Below are 22,485 nucleotides of genomic sequence, written 5' to 3'. Positions count from 1 at the left end.
TTCTTCTTTTTAGCGTCCAACATTCCTGTGCAGATTCCCATACGTGAAGCTACAGCTTTCAGTCCTGTGGTGGCACAATTATCGCTAAGAGCGCTCATTTTCGTGGTTTTTTTCCATTTTGCAACGAGTGGAGATATTTCTGTATCATACACAACCCACCACCATCTCGTCTCATAAAATCCTTTTTTACCTATTTCTGTATCTTTTTTACTTATTTGCGTGTTTCTTGGCCCATGCTATCCAAATTCAGCTGCCCCGCCAGCGTCTCCATCCCGCTCTGAACCTTACGTCTATCAGCATATCAATCTACAGGGTGACTCTTTTTCCCCCGTGTACAAACTCTAGGGATTGATTGGTGAGAGGATACGAAACAAAAAAGGGCTAATGAACTTATGTGCGGAGATGCATGGTTTCCATGGTAGAGACCATTCACTCAATCATACATTATTACAGATATTGCGGTCTAATAGGCACTGTACCATGAAGCCTCAGTTACAGTATGTGTTGAAAATGGTTGCCATGTTCCTCAAAGGACGCGTGCACACGCGCTAGCTTGCTATGACGCACACGTTCACATCGGCCAGACTGCATCCGAACAGTGTCAAAGATAGCACGAATACACTGCTCCAGTGTCGCTGCCTCTGGAATGGGCTCCGAATACACGATACTTTTGAGATGGCTACGTAACAAGAAACCGCACGGGTTCAGATACGGTGAACGAGCAAGCCATGCAACTGGAGCACCTAGTCCGAGCCAAGGACCGATTGAGATGCGTTCCGACTTTAACGGTGAAAGGGGCTGGACCACCATCATGTAGCAGCAACATAACCCTTCGAACTATCAATGGCACTTCTTCCAGCAGGGGAGGCAATAATCACCGATAGTTCCGGCTTGTTAGGCGACTTCGGAGGAAGACTGGTCACAAAATAAGGTAGCCAATTATCCCAGCCCACACATTCCGGCTACACCGATGCTGATGATTCGCTGTCACCATAACACGGGGGTTCTGCATACTATCCCACAGATGACTGTTATGAAAGTTGACGATACCACTCCGCGTAACGGTGGACTCATTTGTGAATAGGATGGACAACACATAAACCGGAATCGTGGTTGCCTGGTGAAGAAACCAGAGACAATTCTGCTCTTGGTGTGGAAAGTCTATCGCTAGTAAGCCCTGCACACGCTGTAAGTGATAAAGGTAGTAACAGTTGTCATGGAGAATGTTCCACACCGTTGTCTGGCATACCCTGTACTGGCGGGCCAACCGCCTGGTATTGACATGGCAGCCGTCTTCCACAGTGTTAATAACATTTTCTTCCAAGTCTGGAGTCCGAACATTTCGGGTACGTCCTTCATGATTTCCTGCTTCCTGAGATGATCCTGTCGCAGACAAACGGCGAAAATCTGTTGCAGACACGGAATGCTGTGGTTGTTGTAGGCTGGGCTAGGTCTCCTGATACGACCTTTCTGCCCGCAGCCCATTGCCATTTGCCTTTCCGTAAGTAAACACCATGTCGGCAAGCTCTCGATTCCAATACGGAACCATTGTGTACAACAATGTGTCACGTCCACTACAAACTGAGTCAGCAAGAGAAGTGAATAGGACATGATATTACCAATTACAGTGGCAGGAGAGGGCGCTAGGGCACGACCTATGAGGAACAGTAGCACCCTCTAGGAGGAAATCATGCCTAATGTAGCTGTGGCTGCATGTTACAGCGCGTATTAGAACGCAGTCTCTGTAACAAAGTATGATTCAATTAATGTTCTCTAGCGAGGAAACCATGCATGTCCGGACATAAGTTCATTAGACTTTTTTTGTTCCGTGTCCTCTTATCGATCGATCCCTAGAGTTTGTACACGGTGGAAAAATCACCCTGGATATGTACACATGGTCGACTGTCATCTCCATTGCATTCAATCCAGTCTCATTCCACGGCACCTCATATAATCTCTATATCCATCTCCGCTTCATACTTTGCTTATTTTACGCAAGTAACTCATAACCATCTACCCCATTTCATGGAATGCCACATTTCTCTAATTCGACGTTTCTTGACTTGCTTTTCACTAATTGACTCATATTTTGTACACAGCATATTGTAATATTAATTCAGTCACTCCACGAAAGTATGCGGCAACAGAAGCAACACACAGAATTACATGATTTTACCTATCCATTATTTCTCCAATTACACATCTCTTTTAGCACTGTGTAACTCTGGCTAGCCGGCAATTCCAGCTGCTAATCACAGTTGGTTTGATGCCTGTACCATACGGATATCACTGTTTGTGTTAGAGTGCAGACAACAAAAATGCTATTAATACCGCAGCATTGCAGTATTAAAAAAGTGTTTATATCCAACTCATACCATCAATATCACATGCACAGGAATTAATTCCTTGGTATAAATACACTTTTGTAGTATTTTAAACACTAATCAGGCCCGGGAGCGCATGCCACCTTGGGGTTGAAGCCTCACGAGTCCATAACGATACAGCATTCAAGTTGCCTAGCCGAACATACACTGATGAGCCGAAACATTACGGCCATTGCTACCGCTATACTGAACGCCGTCTGGTGCCGTTACGGCTTCGTGATGCGGCAAGGTAAGTATGAAACGGGAATACAGACGAGTGGGGAATCATTCTAACGAAAATACAGCTCGTAAATGGGAAAATCACTGACATTAACAAATTTGAAAGGGTGGATTATTATAGGCTGGTGCCTTGGAAAGAGCATCTAGGAAACTGTGTAACTGGTCAGCTTGTCGCGTGCTTCTATCTTGAGCATCTTTGGACAGTGGTTGAAGAACGACGAAAGCACAAGTGGACGAAGAGGTATTGAATTTCCTGCCTCACAACAGAACGTGGAAGATTATTCGGCGATGTTTAGCAGATCTGACTGTTGTATCCAGCGATTCAGAGAGAGAGAGAGAGAGAGAGAGAGAGAGAGAGAGAGAGACTATGTACTCAACCCCACAATCAGCAGAGCATCTGGCATCTTGTTAGCAGCAGGCAGCGACTTCACAGGAACGTGCCGTAAACACGTAAGCATTCCTTCCCTCAGTGCGTCATGTCGGGCGGCGTGCTCCCATTGTCTCCAAAGATGAATAGAGCTGCACACACACACACACACACACACACACACACACACACATACACACAAACAGCGACCAAAATTCAGTCTCGTATCTATTCCAGCACGTTACCAGATTCGCACCGACTACCACTCTCTTGATAACCCACGCTGTGAGCTCAGGCTGTGTTTCGTGTTTTTATCTGGCTAGACTTCTGATAGCATTACGACTTGACTTGGGCTTTACACTGGGACCTGCAAAATTCCTCCGTGTCTTGAAACACAGACAACCAGAAATCTTATTGTACGCCTAATTTATAACATGTAGCCGACTTTTATCTAGCATTTTTGTTCAAATAAAACGAATGGCACCCTCCGTCCAGCACTGACCACAGAGTACAATGCACGTGCAGGCTCAAGTATTTCGGAGCACACCGTTCAGCGCATATAGCTGAGTATGCAGCTCCATAGCAGACGGCCCCCTTGCATTCCCATGTTGACAAATTGACATGGTCAAGTACGGTTGCAGTGGGCACAGAATCACTGATATTAGACCATGAGTCCATGGATTCCTTTCATTTCGTCGGATGAATCACGTTTCTTGTTACACCAGGTCCATGGTCATGCCTAGATACGACGTAATCCAAACGAACTTCCACTCAAATCGAGCACCTCGCCACGGACACAGGCAGATGAGGGTAGCGTTATGCTATACTGGACATTCTCCTGGGCTTCCGTGGGGAATGATGTAGTAATTGAAGTTACCATGACAACTGCTGACGTTGTGAACACTGTTACTGACCACATGCATCCCTCCATGCTTGATGTCTACCCCGACGGCGATTGTATCTTCCAGCAGGTTAACTATGGGTTTCACGAAGCCAGAATCATGCTACAATGGTCTGAGAAGCTTGACAGTAAACTTACGTTCGTGTCTTGGCCTCCAAATTCGCCTATGCTACAACCGACAGAACACATCTGGGACGTTATCGGGAGCCAGCTCCGCCCTCACGAAACACAGGCCCATATTTTACGGAAATTGCATGATATGGGCGCAGACATTTGGTGCCATATTCCTCTGCAAACCTATAAATGTCTTGTCTAATCCATGATACACAGAACAGCTGATATACTACTTCGCAAATATGGACGAATATTCTATTAAGCAAGTGGGAATAATGTTCTGGATCATCGGTGTATATCCTAGAAAAAGGATTTTGCCATAAGAAAACAAGGAGGGTTTCTTCAAAGCAGGATCATTTTTCTTAAACATATTTATTTGAAGGGAAACGAAGACAAAAAGTCTTCCTGATTCCTGTGCCCACTTCACCGGTTACGGGGTCTTAAGCACTACGATAAATGCACATAAAGTTTCCCTCACATTTGAAATCAGGATTGAATAAGTACTTCTACACAGCATCTACCAGTTACCATGGAAAACATATGGTAGTTCGTAAATGATTTACTTAATATAATCTGAATAGAAAATCAGCAAATGGAACACGGAGTTAATGAACTATTTTGTAAACTATAAAATATCTACATTCTTCTCTGTCAGTTCAGTGGTCACCTCGTCAAGTTTCTATGTATTCTTCGCATAATGGTGCAAATTGTGCGCTACTAATTGTTTGTTACAACCATTCTCTGGGATTACACGAGAAAGCGTGAAACACCTCTCGCACCACTGTACTGTTAGACAGTATCGTGTTCTGCAATTTCCTTCAGTTTTTTTTACTCGCCTTTGTTCCCATTGTTTTTATGTTCTATGGAGTTAGGACGTTTTTCAAACCTTTGTATTGACTACACTGTTAATTAACAAGCCGGTACAAAACGGAATAGTGTATGCCAAAGAATATTGTTTCTCTCATCACGTCCCCTGCAGAAATGGGAAACGTTGATCTGCACCTGACAGAACGCGTTCAGCAATTTATTTGCAGAGAGACTGTCACGCAACTGAATCAGAACAACCCTTTTTTTTTTTTTTTTCAAACTGCATCCGTCTCACCTGGAATCTCACAGTTTTTCACGGTTCATGTACAAAGCTACGCTGTCAGCATAGAACTTAAGGCTAATTTACGGATTTGTCTTACGCATCATCCTTTATAATATTTTGCTCGGAGTGTTCCTCATTAGATGTCCATGATATCTTTTAATATAACGAATTCTTACTTCCAACGCGTTCCTTTATGCCATTAAGAGGAAGTTTTAGTAGCTTTAAAGCCAAATAACTGATAAAAGTTTTGACAGTAGGCTTCTCCGTGACGCACAACGCCATTCTTGTAGCGTCTGCCGCCGGAGTTGGATGAGCATCTTCCGTAACGCTTCCTCTCTTATTAAACAAGTCCGTTTTGGTACGCGCTACTCTTCTTTGGATCTTCTCTGTTTTCTCTGTCAGTCATAAATGGTAAGAGTCTCAGAATGAAATGCAACTCTTAACTATAGGTCGAATGACTGTTTTGTAAACCATTTCCCTTCATGGGTCGACAACACTTTCTAAAGAATAGTCCAATGAATCTCATTCTGGCATCGGCTTTTACTACAGTTTATTTTATGAGGTCGTTCTACTTTAAATCTTACCACACGCCAACTTCCAGGTGTTTGATGTATAGTACTGTTTCCTTTGACTGTTAGAAATCGTGTCATTTCACCTGTTTATGCGTTGTACATATGTTTATACTGAGGGCTGACAGCCAATCACTGCACCAAGCGTCCACCCTCTATAGATTTTCTATTCACCATATATTTCTGCAGTTGCCATTTCTTCTATAATATTACGTTATCCTTCCGGTTACAGATATACAGGTTGATTAAGCTAACATGTCACCTCAAATATTTCCACAACCGTGTAAGCTGTCGTAATTCTATTTTCACCAACATGATTTTTTATAAAATCCTCACTAAACGACGAGTACTCTCTTTTTATAGGTATATTAGTTTAATAGCTACCAGTGTCAATTTCGCTTTTCTCCGATGGATGTATAGTAATTCTAAGAGGGACAAGTGAAATGGAGTTTCGCTCTTCAAAATTCGATTGGTAGTGTCCGTGAAATTTCAATATTTATAACATATGATTCACCTGCACTGAACATGGAATCAGTTTTCGTCTTATTGGTATTTCGTTATTTCATGCTCAAATAAGGAAATACATCACATCGCATAAGAAGAAAGAGAATGTTCACTGCCGTGGTACGGGCGTAAAATGGCACAGAGGAAATATACCATTCATTCTGTGTTTTTGTTTCACATGTGTCCAGTACGGGATCATTTGGAAAACTAAAAGTCTTTCGCAAACCAATGGAAAGTAGAGATGCTATTTATCTACGGAGTTCGCACAAGGAATGCAAAGAGAACACTTGTGTGGTACGCGCAAAGTTATCCACACAGATGGTGCCAAAGAGGAATGACAATTCAGTTAAAAGCGTAAGGAGCAAGCCTGCAGCGACGGAAAAAAACGAAATAAATTTCTCGTAACTGTTGCTCATAATGGATATGTTAACTCTAGAGAAAATGCCAGTCCCTTTGAGTACCGTGGCTACCTACTATTTGGAGCGTAGTTAAAGTATCCGCTGCAGTTCGGTGCTACAGTCGCTGAGTCTAAGGAAACACTCGCAAAAAATTTGAAAAATTCAAGATGGTGATGGCACGAAATTCAAAAACGTAATATGGAGTAGTTAATTCAGTTGTGGTAGTGGAAAACTCAAAAAGAATATTAAAAAATTTAAGAAATCGAAGGAAAGGAGATGGTGGAACCAGCTCACTTGTGCTAGCAGCCATTACGTCACCATACTCAAAAGTATTTCAACGCTCTGAGATTTGCGTTATGTTCAGAAATATGAAAAGATGTTGACGATATTGCAGTATTATAATGGTGGTCGGATTACAGGGTGACCACAATTATCCCTGGAGCCAATTATGGTCAGTTTACAGGGTAACCACCAAATGTAGTTCGGGAAACGACAGTCAGCTGATACATGGTGAGTACCATTACCCTGTATTCAGTTGGGAAGAGAGGGGGGGGGGGGGAGGAGAAGGAATGATGGTCATTTTACAGAATGGGGCAATGATAGCTGGTTGGTTTACAGGTTAGAGCAATGATGTTACAAAACTGTACCAATTTTTTGCATGTTACAGCAAAACCTTTAATAAAAATGTCTTACAAAAAAGTCTAATGCTCTGTGAAACGATTCGTCTAAAAGTAAAAAATAATATAGTTTAGAGAAAAATGTGACACATCTTTCAATGATGCTCCAAATTAACGTACAGTGGTTCGAACATTTAAGTAAAATGTGGCTGACTTAGTTTTACAAAATCAAGAATAAAATTATAAACAAAGACGGGTAGTAGCTGCAACACTCCTTTGTTAGCTACGTTGAAAGAAAATTAAATAGAATCCACAGTGTGACTGGAACTGCTCTTGATTTATAGTTCGAAATTATTCGCTTGGTGGAGGCGCAGTTTGGTCCTCATGTTCAGATGTTGACTTGACAGCAGTGGATATAATTGGCGAAACAGGCGCATTGTGCTCTTGCGTTTTCCTTGAACATGGTCCTTGAAGAAGAATTCCCGGTCCAATATCACTCCCACGTGTTTTTCATGAGTTTTCCAAGTGAGTGGGATGTTGTGCTGTATGAGGCTTCGTCTGAGTTCGAGCCTATGGCGAGTAAACGTCACGGCCTGTGTCTTCTCCGCATTCAGTGTAATGCGGTTTGCTGCTGTCCGTAGCTGGATAAGGGTAAGCTGATGTTGGAGGCGACGAATTGCTGCATCGATTCTGTGGCTGCTGGCAAGGATGGCTGTATCGCCCGCGAACTGAGCAAGAACGACTTGTGGAAGTAACGACAAGTCATTCACGTACAAGGCGAACGGAATTAGGATCAAAACAGAGCCTTGAGGGATGCCCTCCGGCTGCAGATGAACACTGGATCGCTCACCATCAATTTGGACAAAGCCGTGTATATCTTGAAGGTAGCTGTTAATAATCTTCCTGCTGTGGTCATGGATGGTGGGGACGTCATGCAGTTTGGTGAGTGGCTTATTTTTTTATAATCGATCATATGCTTTTCCAACGTCAAGAAAGGCCACCGCTGTATGGTTGCCATGGTTGATATATGTTATAAACTCCGTAAGCCACAGGAGTTGGAGTTCGGTCAACAGGCGTGGCTGGAGAGCGAACCTGTCTGGGCATATTGCAGCCCCTTCGGTGAATTCTGGGAGAAGTTGTTGGAGTATGATCCGTTTCAGTACTTTGGAGAGTGTTGGTACGGGGCTGATGAACCGATGCTTTTGCTGTTGGCGATGGTCCTTTCCTGCTTTTCGTAACGGTACTATGCGAACACTCATCCAGTTCGACGGGAAATGTCCTAGCAGGCGGCAACTGTTAAAAATGCGGGTTATCAACTATAGTGGTTTGCGTGGCGATTTCTTCAATTATTTGTTCGTTATACCGCCTGGTGGGGGTGCTGAGTGCTTTCCGAGTAATCGTACAATCGATCGAATCTACGTTTATGCCGTTTGTAGTGATTCTGTATGTCATGTCATCCATCGGATGTCTTCTGGCTGGCATCTTCTTATTTCCTCCTCTTCGGTGGCGTCCTTATGTCTTAAGACATTTTGTGCCACATACGTCATGGAAAAAGTTCTACCTAACTCGATGGGTCAAACAATGGTCCCGCTGCCGGCCGAAGTGGCCGCGCGGTTCTGGCGCTGCAGTCTGGAACCGCGAGACCACTACGGTCGCAGGTTCGAATCCTGCCTCGGGCATGGATGTGTGTGATGTCCTTAGGTTAGTTAGGTTTAACTAGTTCTAGGTTCTAGGGGACTAATGACCTCAGCAGTTGAGTCCCATAGTGCTCAGAGCCATTTGAACCATTTGAACCAATGGTCCCGCTGCTCTCAGAAGCACCACATTCACTAGTCTTTCGTTTCGGAGCGCAAAGATCAGGCTCCATTCATCCCTGGTGTGCGAGGTGAGAGTAGCCATCTTATCTTCTCACTTTTCTCGGAGGAATTCAACGGCTTTATAATGTAACTCCCAACAGAAATTCTCTGCAGTCCTCGGGGCTACGATGTCGCTTCTAGCGTTTTCGCCTCCATGTTTTAAGGTTCTTCAAATGCTGGAGCAGTGATAAAAACTCTGCGCTGTAGAATGCGCGGCGCCCAGTTATTGCCGTAGCGTTATGGTAGGCCCTTCGGATCTTTCCAGTCAGTGCAGAGACGGCCCCCTCTATGAGAAATGTTGTCGATACATCTCTTGTGGAATGAACATTGCTGCTAAGGAAAGCCAGGTACTGGTCCTAGTTCGTGGTGTGTTTGATTGGAGGGAGTAGATGTTCCAGCGTGTCTGTGTTGATGGAGCAGATCGGGTCTTTGATTTTTCATGATAGCTATGTCCACCTCGTTGGTTCTGTGGGCTGGATTGTTTCGGACATGACTTGGAACGCCAGGTCGAAAACTGATGAGTTCCAGTCATTGCTGCAAGTCATACAGCTGGTTCCCTCGTGGTTGATACAGACCGATTTCCACACGAAATGGTTGGCATTGAGGTCCCCCAGAGCAGAATTCTCTTGTGTCGAGCAAACAGAAGCAGAAAGTCGTCCTCGACGAATAGCCTCTGAGGGCTACGATACGTCGCAGTCAATATAATGACGCCAAAAAGCGTGGAGACGTAAACTTCGGTTGTTTTCAGGAACGTAAATTGTGGCAGTGTGAGAGGAACGTATGTGATCGATCGCTTGATATACAGGGTGAGTCATGTAAGACTCAACACTCCTGTTATTTCGTTAATGGTTACACATAACGAAACGCGGTTTTCTGCAAATCTTACAGCGTCGAGGGGCACGTACGTTTTTGTTCGGCTAATGTTCTTAGCGCTGTTATCAACTGAGATATTGAAGTAAGCACGTTTTATTTAATGAAACCGTGTTCATCTTATAACTGCATTCGATAGCTCTTGACAAGACAATTACAGTTATATGGTGTTTGTTAATGTTGTTGAAACCTGTCGTAAAAATTCGAGAAATATCCCAGAATTTGAGAGCACGGGGCCCGAATCGGCATTAGCGGTGCAAACACCGTCAAGCAGAGCCCTTGTACCATGCTGTGTTAGAATGTCAAGACATATACCTGTTTACTTGTCTGCACTGCAGGCCGCTCATTTCTTCTTCAACATTCGCTGCGTGCTGGCACGTACACCAATGAGGAGAAGTTGGAGATACTGCTTTTATACGGTGAATGAAACAACAAAAAATGGTTCAAATGGCTCTGAGCACTATGGGACTCAACTGCTGAGGTCATTAGTCCCCTAAAACTTAGAACTAGTTAAACCTAACCAACCTAAGGACATCACAAACATCCATGCCCGAGGCAGGATTCGAACCTGCGACCGTAGTGGTCTTGCGGTTCCAGACTGCAGCGCCTTTAACCGCACGGCCACTTCGGCCGGCATGAAACAACAAATGCCGTAAAAACAGTACAGCGGTATAGGGCTATCTGTCCCGAATTATTAAGACGGCTGCTAGTGCGAAAAGGCTGCTTGAACGTCAAAAAGAGGACAAGAAAGAAGACAGCAACCGACAGAGAACTCGAAGAAGCTGCTCTGGCTACGATGCTGGTGAATGTGCACAGTCGTACGAGACATATTGCTAAGGACTGTGGAATCAGCCAGACGAGTGTCATTCGCATCCTACATCGACAGGATTTCCATCTCTATCATCTGTCACTACATCAGGCACTCGACGACTGTGGTGTCGAACATCGTACAGAATTTCGTTGGTTTGCCCTCCAGCAACTGAGAGACGACCGTACGTTTTCACAACGTGTGCTCTTTACCGATGAAGCAATATTTACTAACCACGATAATATAAATTTATGTAACATGCACTACTGGGCAGCCGAAAATCCACACTGGCCTTCGTCAGGTGCAACTTCAACGGCCGTGGAGCGTAAACGTATGGTGCGGCATCATTGAAAATTACATTGCTGGATCTTACTTCATATCAGGGGCTCTAAATCGACATTTGTAAGCACACTTTCTGACGAACATGCTGCCGATTGTTCTAGAAGAGGTACCACAGGATATTCGACAGTGTATGTGGCTGCAACACGACGGTTGTCCAGCTCACTCGTCCCGTGTGGCTACGCAAATACTGAATGAGGACATTACTGGATGAAATTCTGCTTTCCGGGAGCACTCAAAAATGCAGTCTATGACGAAGCCCCACGCGACCGCTACGGTCGCAGGTTCGAATCCTGCCTCGGGCATCGATATGTGTGATGTCCTTAGGTTAGTTAGATTTAAGTAGTTCTAAGTTTTAGGGGACTAATGACCTAAGATGTTAAGTCCCATAGTGCTCAGAGCCATTTGAACCATTTGACGGAGCCCCAACTACGCCTGACGATATGTGTCGTCGAATCGCCAGTGCATGCTCTACCATATGATCCACTGTAATTATATCTGCTGATCGTTCATTCGAACGGCGATTGGAGATTTGCCTTTCAGTCCATGGTCAACAGTTTGAACACATGCTTAAGGATAAAGGATAAAGTTATTCTCTTGGAAGACAAAATTTATGTTATGTCATTTGGGGTACCAGATCGTTCTTAGTAAACTGTTTATTTCATTTACGTGCGTGCGAAATTGCATTGCAATGTCAAATAAGTCAACGGCATGTATTGCACGTATCTGGTAACATCGTCATTACGCGCTTATGTTCATCATGAAATGACGTTTCGTTAAGAAGAACATTTGTTTGGCAGTGTGCAGGTGGTCACCAAAGTATTTTTAATAAAACGTTTGGTTCAATGAATGTATCCCATATGATATAATTTAGAACAGTGTAGGTAGAATTAGTTGTCATAAAGCATATATTGTATCTCTAATAAGCACACAGCCACGTACAGAAAAGAATTAGTTGTCATAAAGCATATATTGTATCTCTAATAAGCACACAGCCACGTACAGAAAAGATAGGTCAAATCTTCCTTCTAACATTTAGATATTTAATACAGCAGTTGCTTTTTAAGGGGTGTAAGACCTCTTTATTTGTGAAGAATGAACAGCTGATTTCTCTGTTTCAGCTCACGTAAATCTGGCAGGGTACACAAATGTGAAATATATGAAGATGGAATCTGTTCTTTCGGATATGTCCGAAAGAACGGGTACCATCTTCATATCGTTAAGGCTAACCGATCCTCGAACTTCTTCTTCTGTGCGGATGCAAACACATTGCCCGAACTCTTATGGGACTGTGTAAGATTGTCTGCCGCGAGTAATGAGTGTAATCGGCAGGGGCACTGCGAATGTACTGTGTGGACATTAAGTTAGGAATGTGGGTCTCACCGGGAGCGTGCAAGGGATAAATCCCTGCAGTCGCACTATCTTCCGTGTCCTCGGTGGCTCAGATGGCTCTGAGCACTATGGGACTTAACGTCTGAGGTCATCAGTCGCCTAGAACTTAGAACAACTTAAACCTAACTAACCTAAGGACATCACATACATCCATGCCCGAGGCACCATTCGAACCTGCAACCGTAGAGGGCGCGCGGTTCGAGACTGTAGCGCCTACAACCTCTCGGCCACCCTGGCGGGCCGGTGGCACAGATGGATAGAGAGTCTGTCATGTAGGCAGGAGCTCGCGGTTCGAGTACCGGTTGCGGCACACATGTTCAACTCTCCCCGTTGATGTATATCAACGCCTGTCGGCAGGTTATGGTATTGATTTAATTATCATTTCAAATTTGAAATAGTTTTCCTAAGCCCTTTGTGATACGCTAGATAACTTACGTCGTATTTCCACACGTAACATTCGTAGGTGGACCTGCATCTAGATCGTAAGTTGGTTCAAGGGCCACATTGTAGTACATTTGTCGAAATTTTTTACGACGGGGTTAACAAACGCTATTTCACTTAATTGTATTCTCAAGAGCTATCGAATTCAGTTGTAAAATGTATACGGTTTCATTTAGAAGGAAAGTACTTATTTCAATATCTCAGTTGATACCAGCGCTAAAACCATTAACCAAATAAAAATATACGTGTCGCACGACGCTCTAACATTTGCTGAAAACTGCGTTTCGATATGTGCAACGGTTCAGGAAATAAAACGCCTGTTAGGTCTTCCGTGACTCACCCTGTATAAGGCTGTGCCGCACCCTCAGCCACTTTCCCTGTCCGACTCGTAACCCACCATGTTTCGTACGCTACAAGGTTAGATGGGGCAGCAGTGCTTTTCCGTCAGCAATAGAATGTCTACCTTAAAACGCGTTAGGAAGTTCTCGAGTTCCGCCTTCTTATTGTAGATGCCGTTCGCGTTGAATATGCAGAGTGAAAGGTTACTCGGCGTTGTTAGTCTACGGCCAATTACGGAGGGGGGTGTGGGGGTGTGGGAAGGGTGGAGGGGGGAGGGTGGAGGGGGGGTGATTATCTTCATGGCTCCATCTGCTAAGGTAATTAGTTATGATAGGATCTCTGGCGCTTCATTAAATTTTGGTTGGGTCTCTTCAGTGACGATAAAAATATTCTTCTGGTGGAGAGTCGCTACAATTTCTTCTGTGCTCGTGACCATCTTCACGACTTGTGACAAGAGGAATTATAAATGTGTGTCCGTTGTAGTCGTGCTAGGTTGTGGCCTTCTGGTGCCTGCTGATGTGGACCAGACGGCTGTGGACTGTGTTGTTGTCCGATGCAAGGAATGGAATTTCTTTTCTTTGGCAACATTCAGTTGCGTGGGGCAGCAACCGGTTGTTGTTTGGCGTGTGTGCTTGTCCCTAGGCCGTATAAGTGCGCACTGCCTCCTGGAATTTGGGGCATCTTCTGCGTGTATCAAGATGTTCGCCTTCACAATTTACACATTTTGTCTTTTGGTTTAGGGGCTCTTGGCAAGCCTTAGATGGATGGTGGTCTGTGTACTTAACACAGCAACGAGCGAGGTCGCAGTAATTGGCCGTATGGAAGAAACGTTGATATCTTCTGCATTGTGGAGGCCCCTTTCTTGGTATATATATTTAAATTGCCATTTTTCTGTCGAGAAGATATTTGACGACATATAGTGACTGGAAAGGTTGGTCAACCGGCAGGGCCTCACAGTAGACTGGCTGTGGTATTAGATTGCTGGTTTTTTCACTCTCCATTTAAACTGATGAACGGAGGCTTGTTGTTCAGAGCTTGTGCTATCTGCTCTTCGTAATTTCGTAGGACGGTACTTGATGACGACCTAGAGAAACTTTTCAATTGACAACTGATGTGTAAAAAACTGAATTTTTTAATCCTTGAAAACCCACAGACCGATCCTCTGGTTAGCCAATGATGAGAAGTGATATTTGACTGTATCGCTCTTATAAATCGCCATTTGGGGTCCTCCAACATGTTTCTTCTGTTCACTGTTCAGGAGTAGGTACTGCCCTGAGTAATGGATGGTAATAAGTGGTATCCCCGCTAGTGATGTTGGAGGGACTTGTGCCGGTGCGGGATTTGAGTCTTTATCCGTTCTAACGACACTCTGTGCGGTTGACACCTCCATCTGACCGTCGTCAGGCCGTAGCGGTGCGTATTTTTTTGAAGCGGGCACTGAATGCTGTCGTTTCACTATGTCCTCCGCTTCCTGATAGTTTTTGCGTTTTCTTACCGATTGTTGATCGACAAAAAGTTGTAAAGCTTGATCTTCATTGTGATTGGGTGATCGAGCACAGTCGTCATCGGACACGTTCGGTGGCTCAGAATCTGTCGAAGTTGGTGGCTCTATCGATCCCGTCACAACAGGTGCGATGTCCTCGTTCCGTCAGCAGCAATTGAATTGTCTGGAAAGGAGGAGTGTGTGGTTCGAACCTGCTTCATTCCGCCTGGTTCCCAACCGCGACCTGTGTCTGAGAGGGCGACGGCCTCCCTAAGGCGGTTCCCCGGCGCTCCGTTGTCCTCTGCGCGATTTCCTCCATCTTGTTCCGTGTCTGTTGCCTGGATCACCATAAGCAGTTTCCGTCCGCCATTGCCAGGGTCGTCGTAAGGGAAGCGGCTGATGGGAGCGGCGGTGGGGCGATCCTCGCCGGACAGCGATCGGTCATCGCCTGCGCGCGCACTGCGGTCCGCCTTGAGTGGCATCGTGTACTCGACTGCAGGTCGAATATCAGAGATGTACAAATTCTGGTTCCTGCCTGCCTTCCCCTGCCTCCACTGCAGCCATTAAAGAAGCTCAGCCTGTCGCAACGGAGACACAAGAGCACATCTGAACAGATGCGCAGTGGTTAAAGCTGGCCTACTCGGGTTTCCGCAAGCATAACAAACTTCACGATACTCGTTCAGCCTGCTATACCTGACAGCAGGTTACACTATCAATCCAACCTGACTAACCAGGTAATTTCACTGCAACCCGTTTATCATAACGGTGGAAGCCGCAAAATAAACAAACTAAAACGACATGTGAGGATAGAAATCCTACGTCAAGATCGCAAGTTTTCTTTACTGATTACGAGTTTCGGCTCATTGCCGAGCCATCTTCAGATCAATTTGAAATGTTGTTTAATGTCTGGTCTTCATTACACATCGTCGTATTTTTTTGAGCTAAGTCGTCCTAGTTAAATAAAAAACCCTAAAGCGAAAATCTTAGTTGGTTATGTCAACTGACTACGGTAATCAGTAATCAAATGTTGTTACAGTGCTCATTTTCCCGCTCATATAAGAAACTATCGACAGCATATGATAGTTGCCTCGCCCGTCAGTGGATGTAAATAAGAGTTTATTTCTAACGTTTGTATTAGGAACAAGGAAGAGTTTGTGCCTGTCTGTGCAAAAAGTTACTAAAACCTCATTAGGGATTCTCGAGTATGTTACGACATGTTTGTAAATCTGACCCGAAGTTTCCTCATTCCATAAATATTTTGAAAGAGGACAAAGTGTGTGTGGAAATATATTCTAAGGATTTGCAGCTCTTTAGCAGTGAAGAGGCTTTCTAAATTTACGGCAAAAATTGACTGAAATGGGAAACATATATAGCTCAGTGGATATTGTGTACCACATTCTGGTTGTATGCGACATAGTATGAAGAAAGCTTCGTATGAAAGGTAAGCGTTTTCTTCCAAAAATGTACTCTACAGATCAAAATAATATGGAAAATGAACTTCGTATTTGCTACAATGCAGTTGCGGTATTTAGAATGATCTATTTTCGTCACATAGAATGAGTTCAGAAAAAAATGCAGTACCTATCCTGGAAACAGTAATGAAAAGTTTTTGTTTATTTATAGACGCAATCACATGTTTATGACACAGTTACAACCGGTTTCGGACATACAATGACCATCTTCATATTCTAAAGGCGGCATAAACTGAACACAGGTTCATGCATTGTGGGAATTTCGACAACTTGATGACATAAATGCAATTTTTAGGAAGTTTTTATGACCATAAAGCTCTGTTTATAAAAGGCAATGTCCTGATTGACTGACTGACTGACTCATGATTGCCCAGTCCAAATCCCTAAGAATAGTAACTTGAAACTTGGAGTAGGTGTGGATCTTATAGCGTAGGCGTCTTTTAGGAAGGGACTTCTCAAAATTCCAAACATAAGGGGATAAAATAGGGGATGCAGTCTTTTCGGGAAATGTTGCTGTGAAGGCAATTTTGAAACTAGACCTTCGAAAATTAGTATTTGGTTTCTCGTTCAGAAATTAAGAAATACGTGTTTGAGCGTTTTTGGAAATTTAACCCTAATGCGGTGAAATAGTGGGTGAAAGCGTTTTCTCATTATTAAAGAACTACAAAACTATTTTTAAAGCTACACATATAATCATTGGTATTATACTTCTCGGTTACAAATACAAAAATGCGTGTTTCAGTGTTCTTGGAAACTGAGTCACTAAGAGGGTGAAATGGGTGATAAGATTTTTTATGAAAATATTTTCTTACAAACCATTTTAAAGCTAATTTAAATTTGGCTTCTCAGTCAAAAATAAAAAAAAAAAACTACCTGTTTCAAATCCCTATCGGAGTGAAACGGGGAATGAAAGATTTTACGGAAATATTTCATTGTGTAAGCATTTTTGAAGCTAAATCGCTGTAAATACGTATTTGTTTTCTCTGTTAGAAATTAGACATACGCATGTCACTATTTTAGAACATTCAACCCCTAAGTGCGTGAAATAGGGAGTGAAACGTTTAGGAAAATGTTTAATTGCGAAAGCATATTTGACAGTAAATTTTGGAAAATTGGTGTCTGGCTCCTCAGTTAAGCACGAAAAAAATACGTGTTTCATTGTTTTTGGAAATTCAGTTCCTTAGGGGGTGAAATAGAGTCATTCCGATTCACTAGCTCATTATCGCCCAGCCCAAACTGCTAAGGATTGGAACCTGAAGTTTGGAGAAAGTGTCGATTTTCTACTGTAGGCATCGTTTAAGAAGGAATTGTCCGAAATTCCACTTATAAGGGCGTGGAATAGGGGATGAAAGGCTTTTTGAAAGTATGTCGCTACTGAAGCTAGAACTACAAAAACTGGTTTCTCAGTCAGAAAATAAAAAATATGTGTTTCAGCATTTTTGAAAGTTCAACCACTAAGGGGTAAAATAGTGGGTGAAAGTCTTTTCGAAAATAAATAATTACTAAGTAACTGTTAAAGGATTTTAAAGGCTACGTCTATAACAATTGTAATTTGACTTTTCGTTTAGAAATTTAAAAAAAAAATTCGTTTTTTCAGTGTTTCTGGAAATTCAACCCCTAAGGGAGTGCAATAGGAGATGAAAATTTTTAAGAAAATATTTCGTCACCTTAAAATAATTTTGAAGCTAAATTTATGAAAATTAGTCTTTTACTTCTCGGTTAGATATAAAGAAATATTTGTTAAGGGATGAAAGTTGTTATGGAAATATCTCCACAAGAACACGAACGAGATATTAACAAGTTTTGGTATCCAGCAACTAGAATCGCTTTATGGTCAGAAGTGCATTGCTTGAAAAGCTTAGAAGGTGTTGCAGTTTGTGAACAACATAAAAATTCGATTAAATAAAAACAAAAATGATTTCTGGAGACCGTACAGTCTACGGGAGCGAAGCAGCGGAAGCCAAGCTAGTACTGCCAGTTCGATTTTACAAAGAATACTCAACGCCATTGACCTCTTACCTAGCTTTCATATATCGTGAATCTCTCGCCCAGCACAAAGTTCCAAGTGACTGTAAAAGAGCGCAGGTGATTCCAGTTTATAAGAATGGACCCACAAAATTACAGACCAATATCACTAACTTCTGTTTGCTGCAGAATCCTTTAACACTTTCTCAGTTCTAATATAATAAAATTTGTTTAGTCTAAGTAGCTTATGTCCACGAATCAGCATGGTTTTAGAAAGCGTCGCTGGTTTGAAACTCAGCTTGCCCTTTTCTCACATGATATACTGAGAAATACCGATGAAGGGCAACAGGCGGATACTATATGTCTCCAGAAAGCATTTGACACATTGCAGCCTGTTAACAAAGGTACGACCATATGGAATAAGTTCACAGATACGTGAGTGGCTCGAATACTTCTTAAATAATTGAAACCCAGTATGTTGTCCTGGACGGCGAGTGTTCATCAGAGAAAAGTGTATCGTCAGGAGTGCCCCAGGGAAGTCTGATAGGACCACTGCTGTTCTCTGTGTACATAAATGGTTTCGCGGACAGTGTCGGCAGCAATCTGCGGTTGTTTGCTGATGATGTGGTGGTGTACGGTAAGGTGTTAAAATTAAGAGACTGTAGGAAGATAGTAGACAAAATTTCCATTTGGTGTGATGAATGGCAGCTAGCTCTAAATGTGAAAAAAATGTAGGTTAATGCGGATGAGTAGGAAGAACAAACCTGTAATGTTCAGATACAGTACTACTAGTGTCCAGCTTTAGACAGTAAAGTCGTTTAAATACTTGGGCGTAGCGCTGATAAGCGATAATAGATGGAACGAGTATATGAAAACTGTGGTAGGGAAGACAAATGATCGACTTCGGTGTATTGGGAGAGTTTTAGGAAAGGGTGGTTCACCTGTAAAGGAGAACGCATATAGGACGCTGGTGCGACCTATTCTTGAATACCGCTCGAGCGTTTGGGATCCGTACCAGATCGCATTGAAGGAAGATACCGAAGCAGTTCAGAGGAGGGCTGCTAGATTTGTTACCAGTAGGTTGGAACAAACGACCAAGTGTTACGGAAGCTCAAATATGAATCCCGGGAGGGAAGGTGGCGTTCTTTTAGGGAAACACTTGGGAAAATTTAGAGAACTGTCATTTGAAGCTGACTATCGAACGAGTCTACTCCCGCTAACATACATCGTGCGTAAGGACCACGAAGATAAGATACGAGAAATTAGAGCTCATACGGAGGCGTACAGACAGTCGTTTTTCCCTCGTTCTATTTTCAAGTGCACCAGAAGGGGAAATGATAAATAGTAGTGCAGGGTACGCTCCGCCGCGCACCTTACGGTGGCTTAAGTAGTAACTATATAGATATAGATGTAGATATAGAAATAAATGAAAATACTATTTTGCGTTGTTGCTGATGTAATTTTGCAATGTAAGTGTGTACCTTGACAATAATTTCATGACTTAAACTTATTATTTAACAAACTTTTGACCTAATTCCTTTTTTTACAAATTCTTTGAACTATTGACGTGAACCTTTTCTTCATGGTTCTAGCAGAAACAAGACTAGAACTGTTACCGTAATTAACTAGTGAATTAACCTTAGATGCCACGACCTTTACCTTCCAGCTGGTGCGTCGCTCAAGCCACAAACGTGATTAAGTTCATTTTTAAACAGTTTTCTTTTTTTTTCTTACTTTCACTACTTTGCATTTGTAGGTACACTCTCTGACAAAAGAGTACACACACTTAGGCAACAGAGCGGAAGTGTATAGAACGCATTCTGGAAATCAGTAAACATGGTATAAACGTGGGAACCGGTATTTATTGCTAGCTGGGTTTCATGCAGCCGGCCTCTGTGGCCGAGTGGTTCTAGGAGCTTCAGTCCAGAACCACGCTGCTGCTATGGTCGGAGGTTCGAATCCTGCCTCGGGCATGGATGTGTGTGATTGTCCTTAGGTTAGTTAGGTTTAAGTAGTTCTAAGTCTAGGGGACTGATGACCTCAGATGTTAAGTCCCATAGTGCTTGGAGCCATTTGAATTTGTTTTGGGTTTCATGCACCGTTCGATTGTTATTCGTAGAATCCATGTTGATTCCTACAGAAGAGGTATTGGATCTCCAGGAAGTTTATCATACGACAGCATGAAACATTTTCCGAAAATCTACAGCAGATTTCACGTCTGCGATATAGGACTATAGCTGAGCTTATCTGTTCTACATCTCTTTCTGAACGGAGGAATCCCGCTAAGATTGTTTTTAGTTAAACAATAACGGAAAAGGAACTTAGAATTTCGGCCTTTTCTATGCCATCCTCTGTTTCGGAGCTACTATTGTCACTGACTGGCTGGACAAATGCCTTTTATCCCTTATCTAGCTTAAAATTAGACTTAAACTTCACATTACTTACTGTTAGAAGGGTAGACAGAATTTTACTTTTGAATTAGCTGAAAGCTTCACACATGGCTTACCATATGTCAGTTTTGTTATCTTTCAGATGTTTTTTATGTATTTAACCCGCCTGCTGAGCCACGGCTGGTCGTTCCCGTGCCTCAAGACTTTTCTCGGCACACACCTGTTCAAGGCGTACTGTAGAATACCCTTGAATTTTACCCATTTATACTTAACATATTGAAGTCTCAGAGATGAATACTTGGCGTTGACTGCTCAGTTAATCCCAAATTTGTTTCTCGTCGCTCTTAATAAGTAGAAATCTCTAGCTACCTATCTTTACTTTCCTACCGATATCCGTTGTCAGTGATTCTAAACAGCCTTCTGATCATTGATTCCCTGAACTACCTTAACTGAACAGAAAAGCTCGGACCTGTTTGTAATCAGGAATCAGGACTATACAATCATGAGTCGGTTCGCAACATAACTACTCAACGTAATTTTGTGAGAAACTGCGAATCGACTTCTGTCTCGGGTTGTTCGGCCGAAGTTTGTCTGATGATTTTAAAGATGTTTCACCAGCACGAGTGGCTGGCATTGTCAAAGATTCACCTTCTATTGCTGGAGGCTGAAGCTTTGACAATGCCAGCCACTCGTGCTGGAGAAACGTCAGCAAAATCGTCAGACGAACGTCGGCTGAAGAACCCGAGACAGAAGCCAATACGCAGTTTGCCAACAAGTGGCCACGAAAGCCTGAACAATTTTATAATTTTATGACACAACATTTAGGACAATATAGCAGAAATCGTTTTCCGTACAACCTGCCTTAATCACTCGAGTCTGCCAGTCTACAGCCGGTAAATCGAAATCATTTCCTAACACTGTAACAATATCAGGAAACTTCCGTGAGTCCTTATCTACATTTCCCCTGAATTGTGGAGCCACTACTACGGCTTCTGATGCAAGCGGTCAGGTAAAGTACCCGATCATCGTGTTTTATTCATCTTCAACCCTTATATTCACCCAAGATGTTTTATTTTCGGAATTTCTTTTAACCTCGTTAGATATTGTGGTTTTATTGAAGCCACCACCATTTTACAGTCTTTCTTTGCGAAGTATTTAAAGTTAAGTTTCTTATCTATTTCCTCCTGGCTTAAGCCAGCTTTCTGTTACTAGTATCGCGTTGGTATTATTATCATTTTCTAGCTAGACTAGAGGACTTGAATGATACTGTAATTAATTAATACTGTATTCACTTTTTATTTCTCTGATCTCCCATGATAAATGCCACCTTTTGTATTAAAGGAACTTATAATCTCCCCTATCCGAAATCAGAACTGCATATATCGATCCTATCGGGGGACTTCTCTATCCTAAAAACCCAACACATGCACACCACATGTAGTCTGCTACCCTCGTAGTTTCTTGATGCTTCTGTAGGCCAGCCGTATTAAAAGGGTGGCGGTGGGGGCTGCGGCTGAAATAGAAATAAAATTCTTTATGCGACAACCAATTCCTGAAAGTGGCTTCAAAGATCGTCTCATACTCATTTGACACTCTTGTTCATGCCTTCTTCCCAGCTTCATCCTAAAGGATAGGTTCTGGGAACGATGTTTCAAAGGGACAGTTTACCTTCACGCCCGCATTTGATGTTGGCTGCCTTGAACAGCTCAGGCTGACGCCTCCAGGAACCGAGGATGACAGAACCAAGGCTGTATATACCATTCTACCCGGTATGAACCACAATCTGCAGCAGCAGCCGGCAGAGCCTCCTCCCTATGGCGGGAGAGACCCCCATCAAGAATACCGAATAGACAATGGCTTTCCTACTCAATCTGGCCGCTATCTCAGTTAGGGGATCCATTAGCCATGTAATGTCGTAGTTCCCAAATATCGACAGGGGAGATTGGCCCCAGTCTCAACAGACAAGG

The sequence above is a fragment of the Schistocerca nitens genome, chromosome 3 (assembly GCF_023898315.1).
Source record: "Schistocerca nitens isolate TAMUIC-IGC-003100 chromosome 3, iqSchNite1.1, whole genome shotgun sequence".
NCBI classification, from domain to species: Eukaryota; Metazoa; Arthropoda; class Insecta; order Orthoptera; family Acrididae; genus Schistocerca; species Schistocerca nitens.
The sequence above is the reverse complement of the archived record's forward strand: the minus strand, read 5'-3'. Positions refer to the sequence as shown.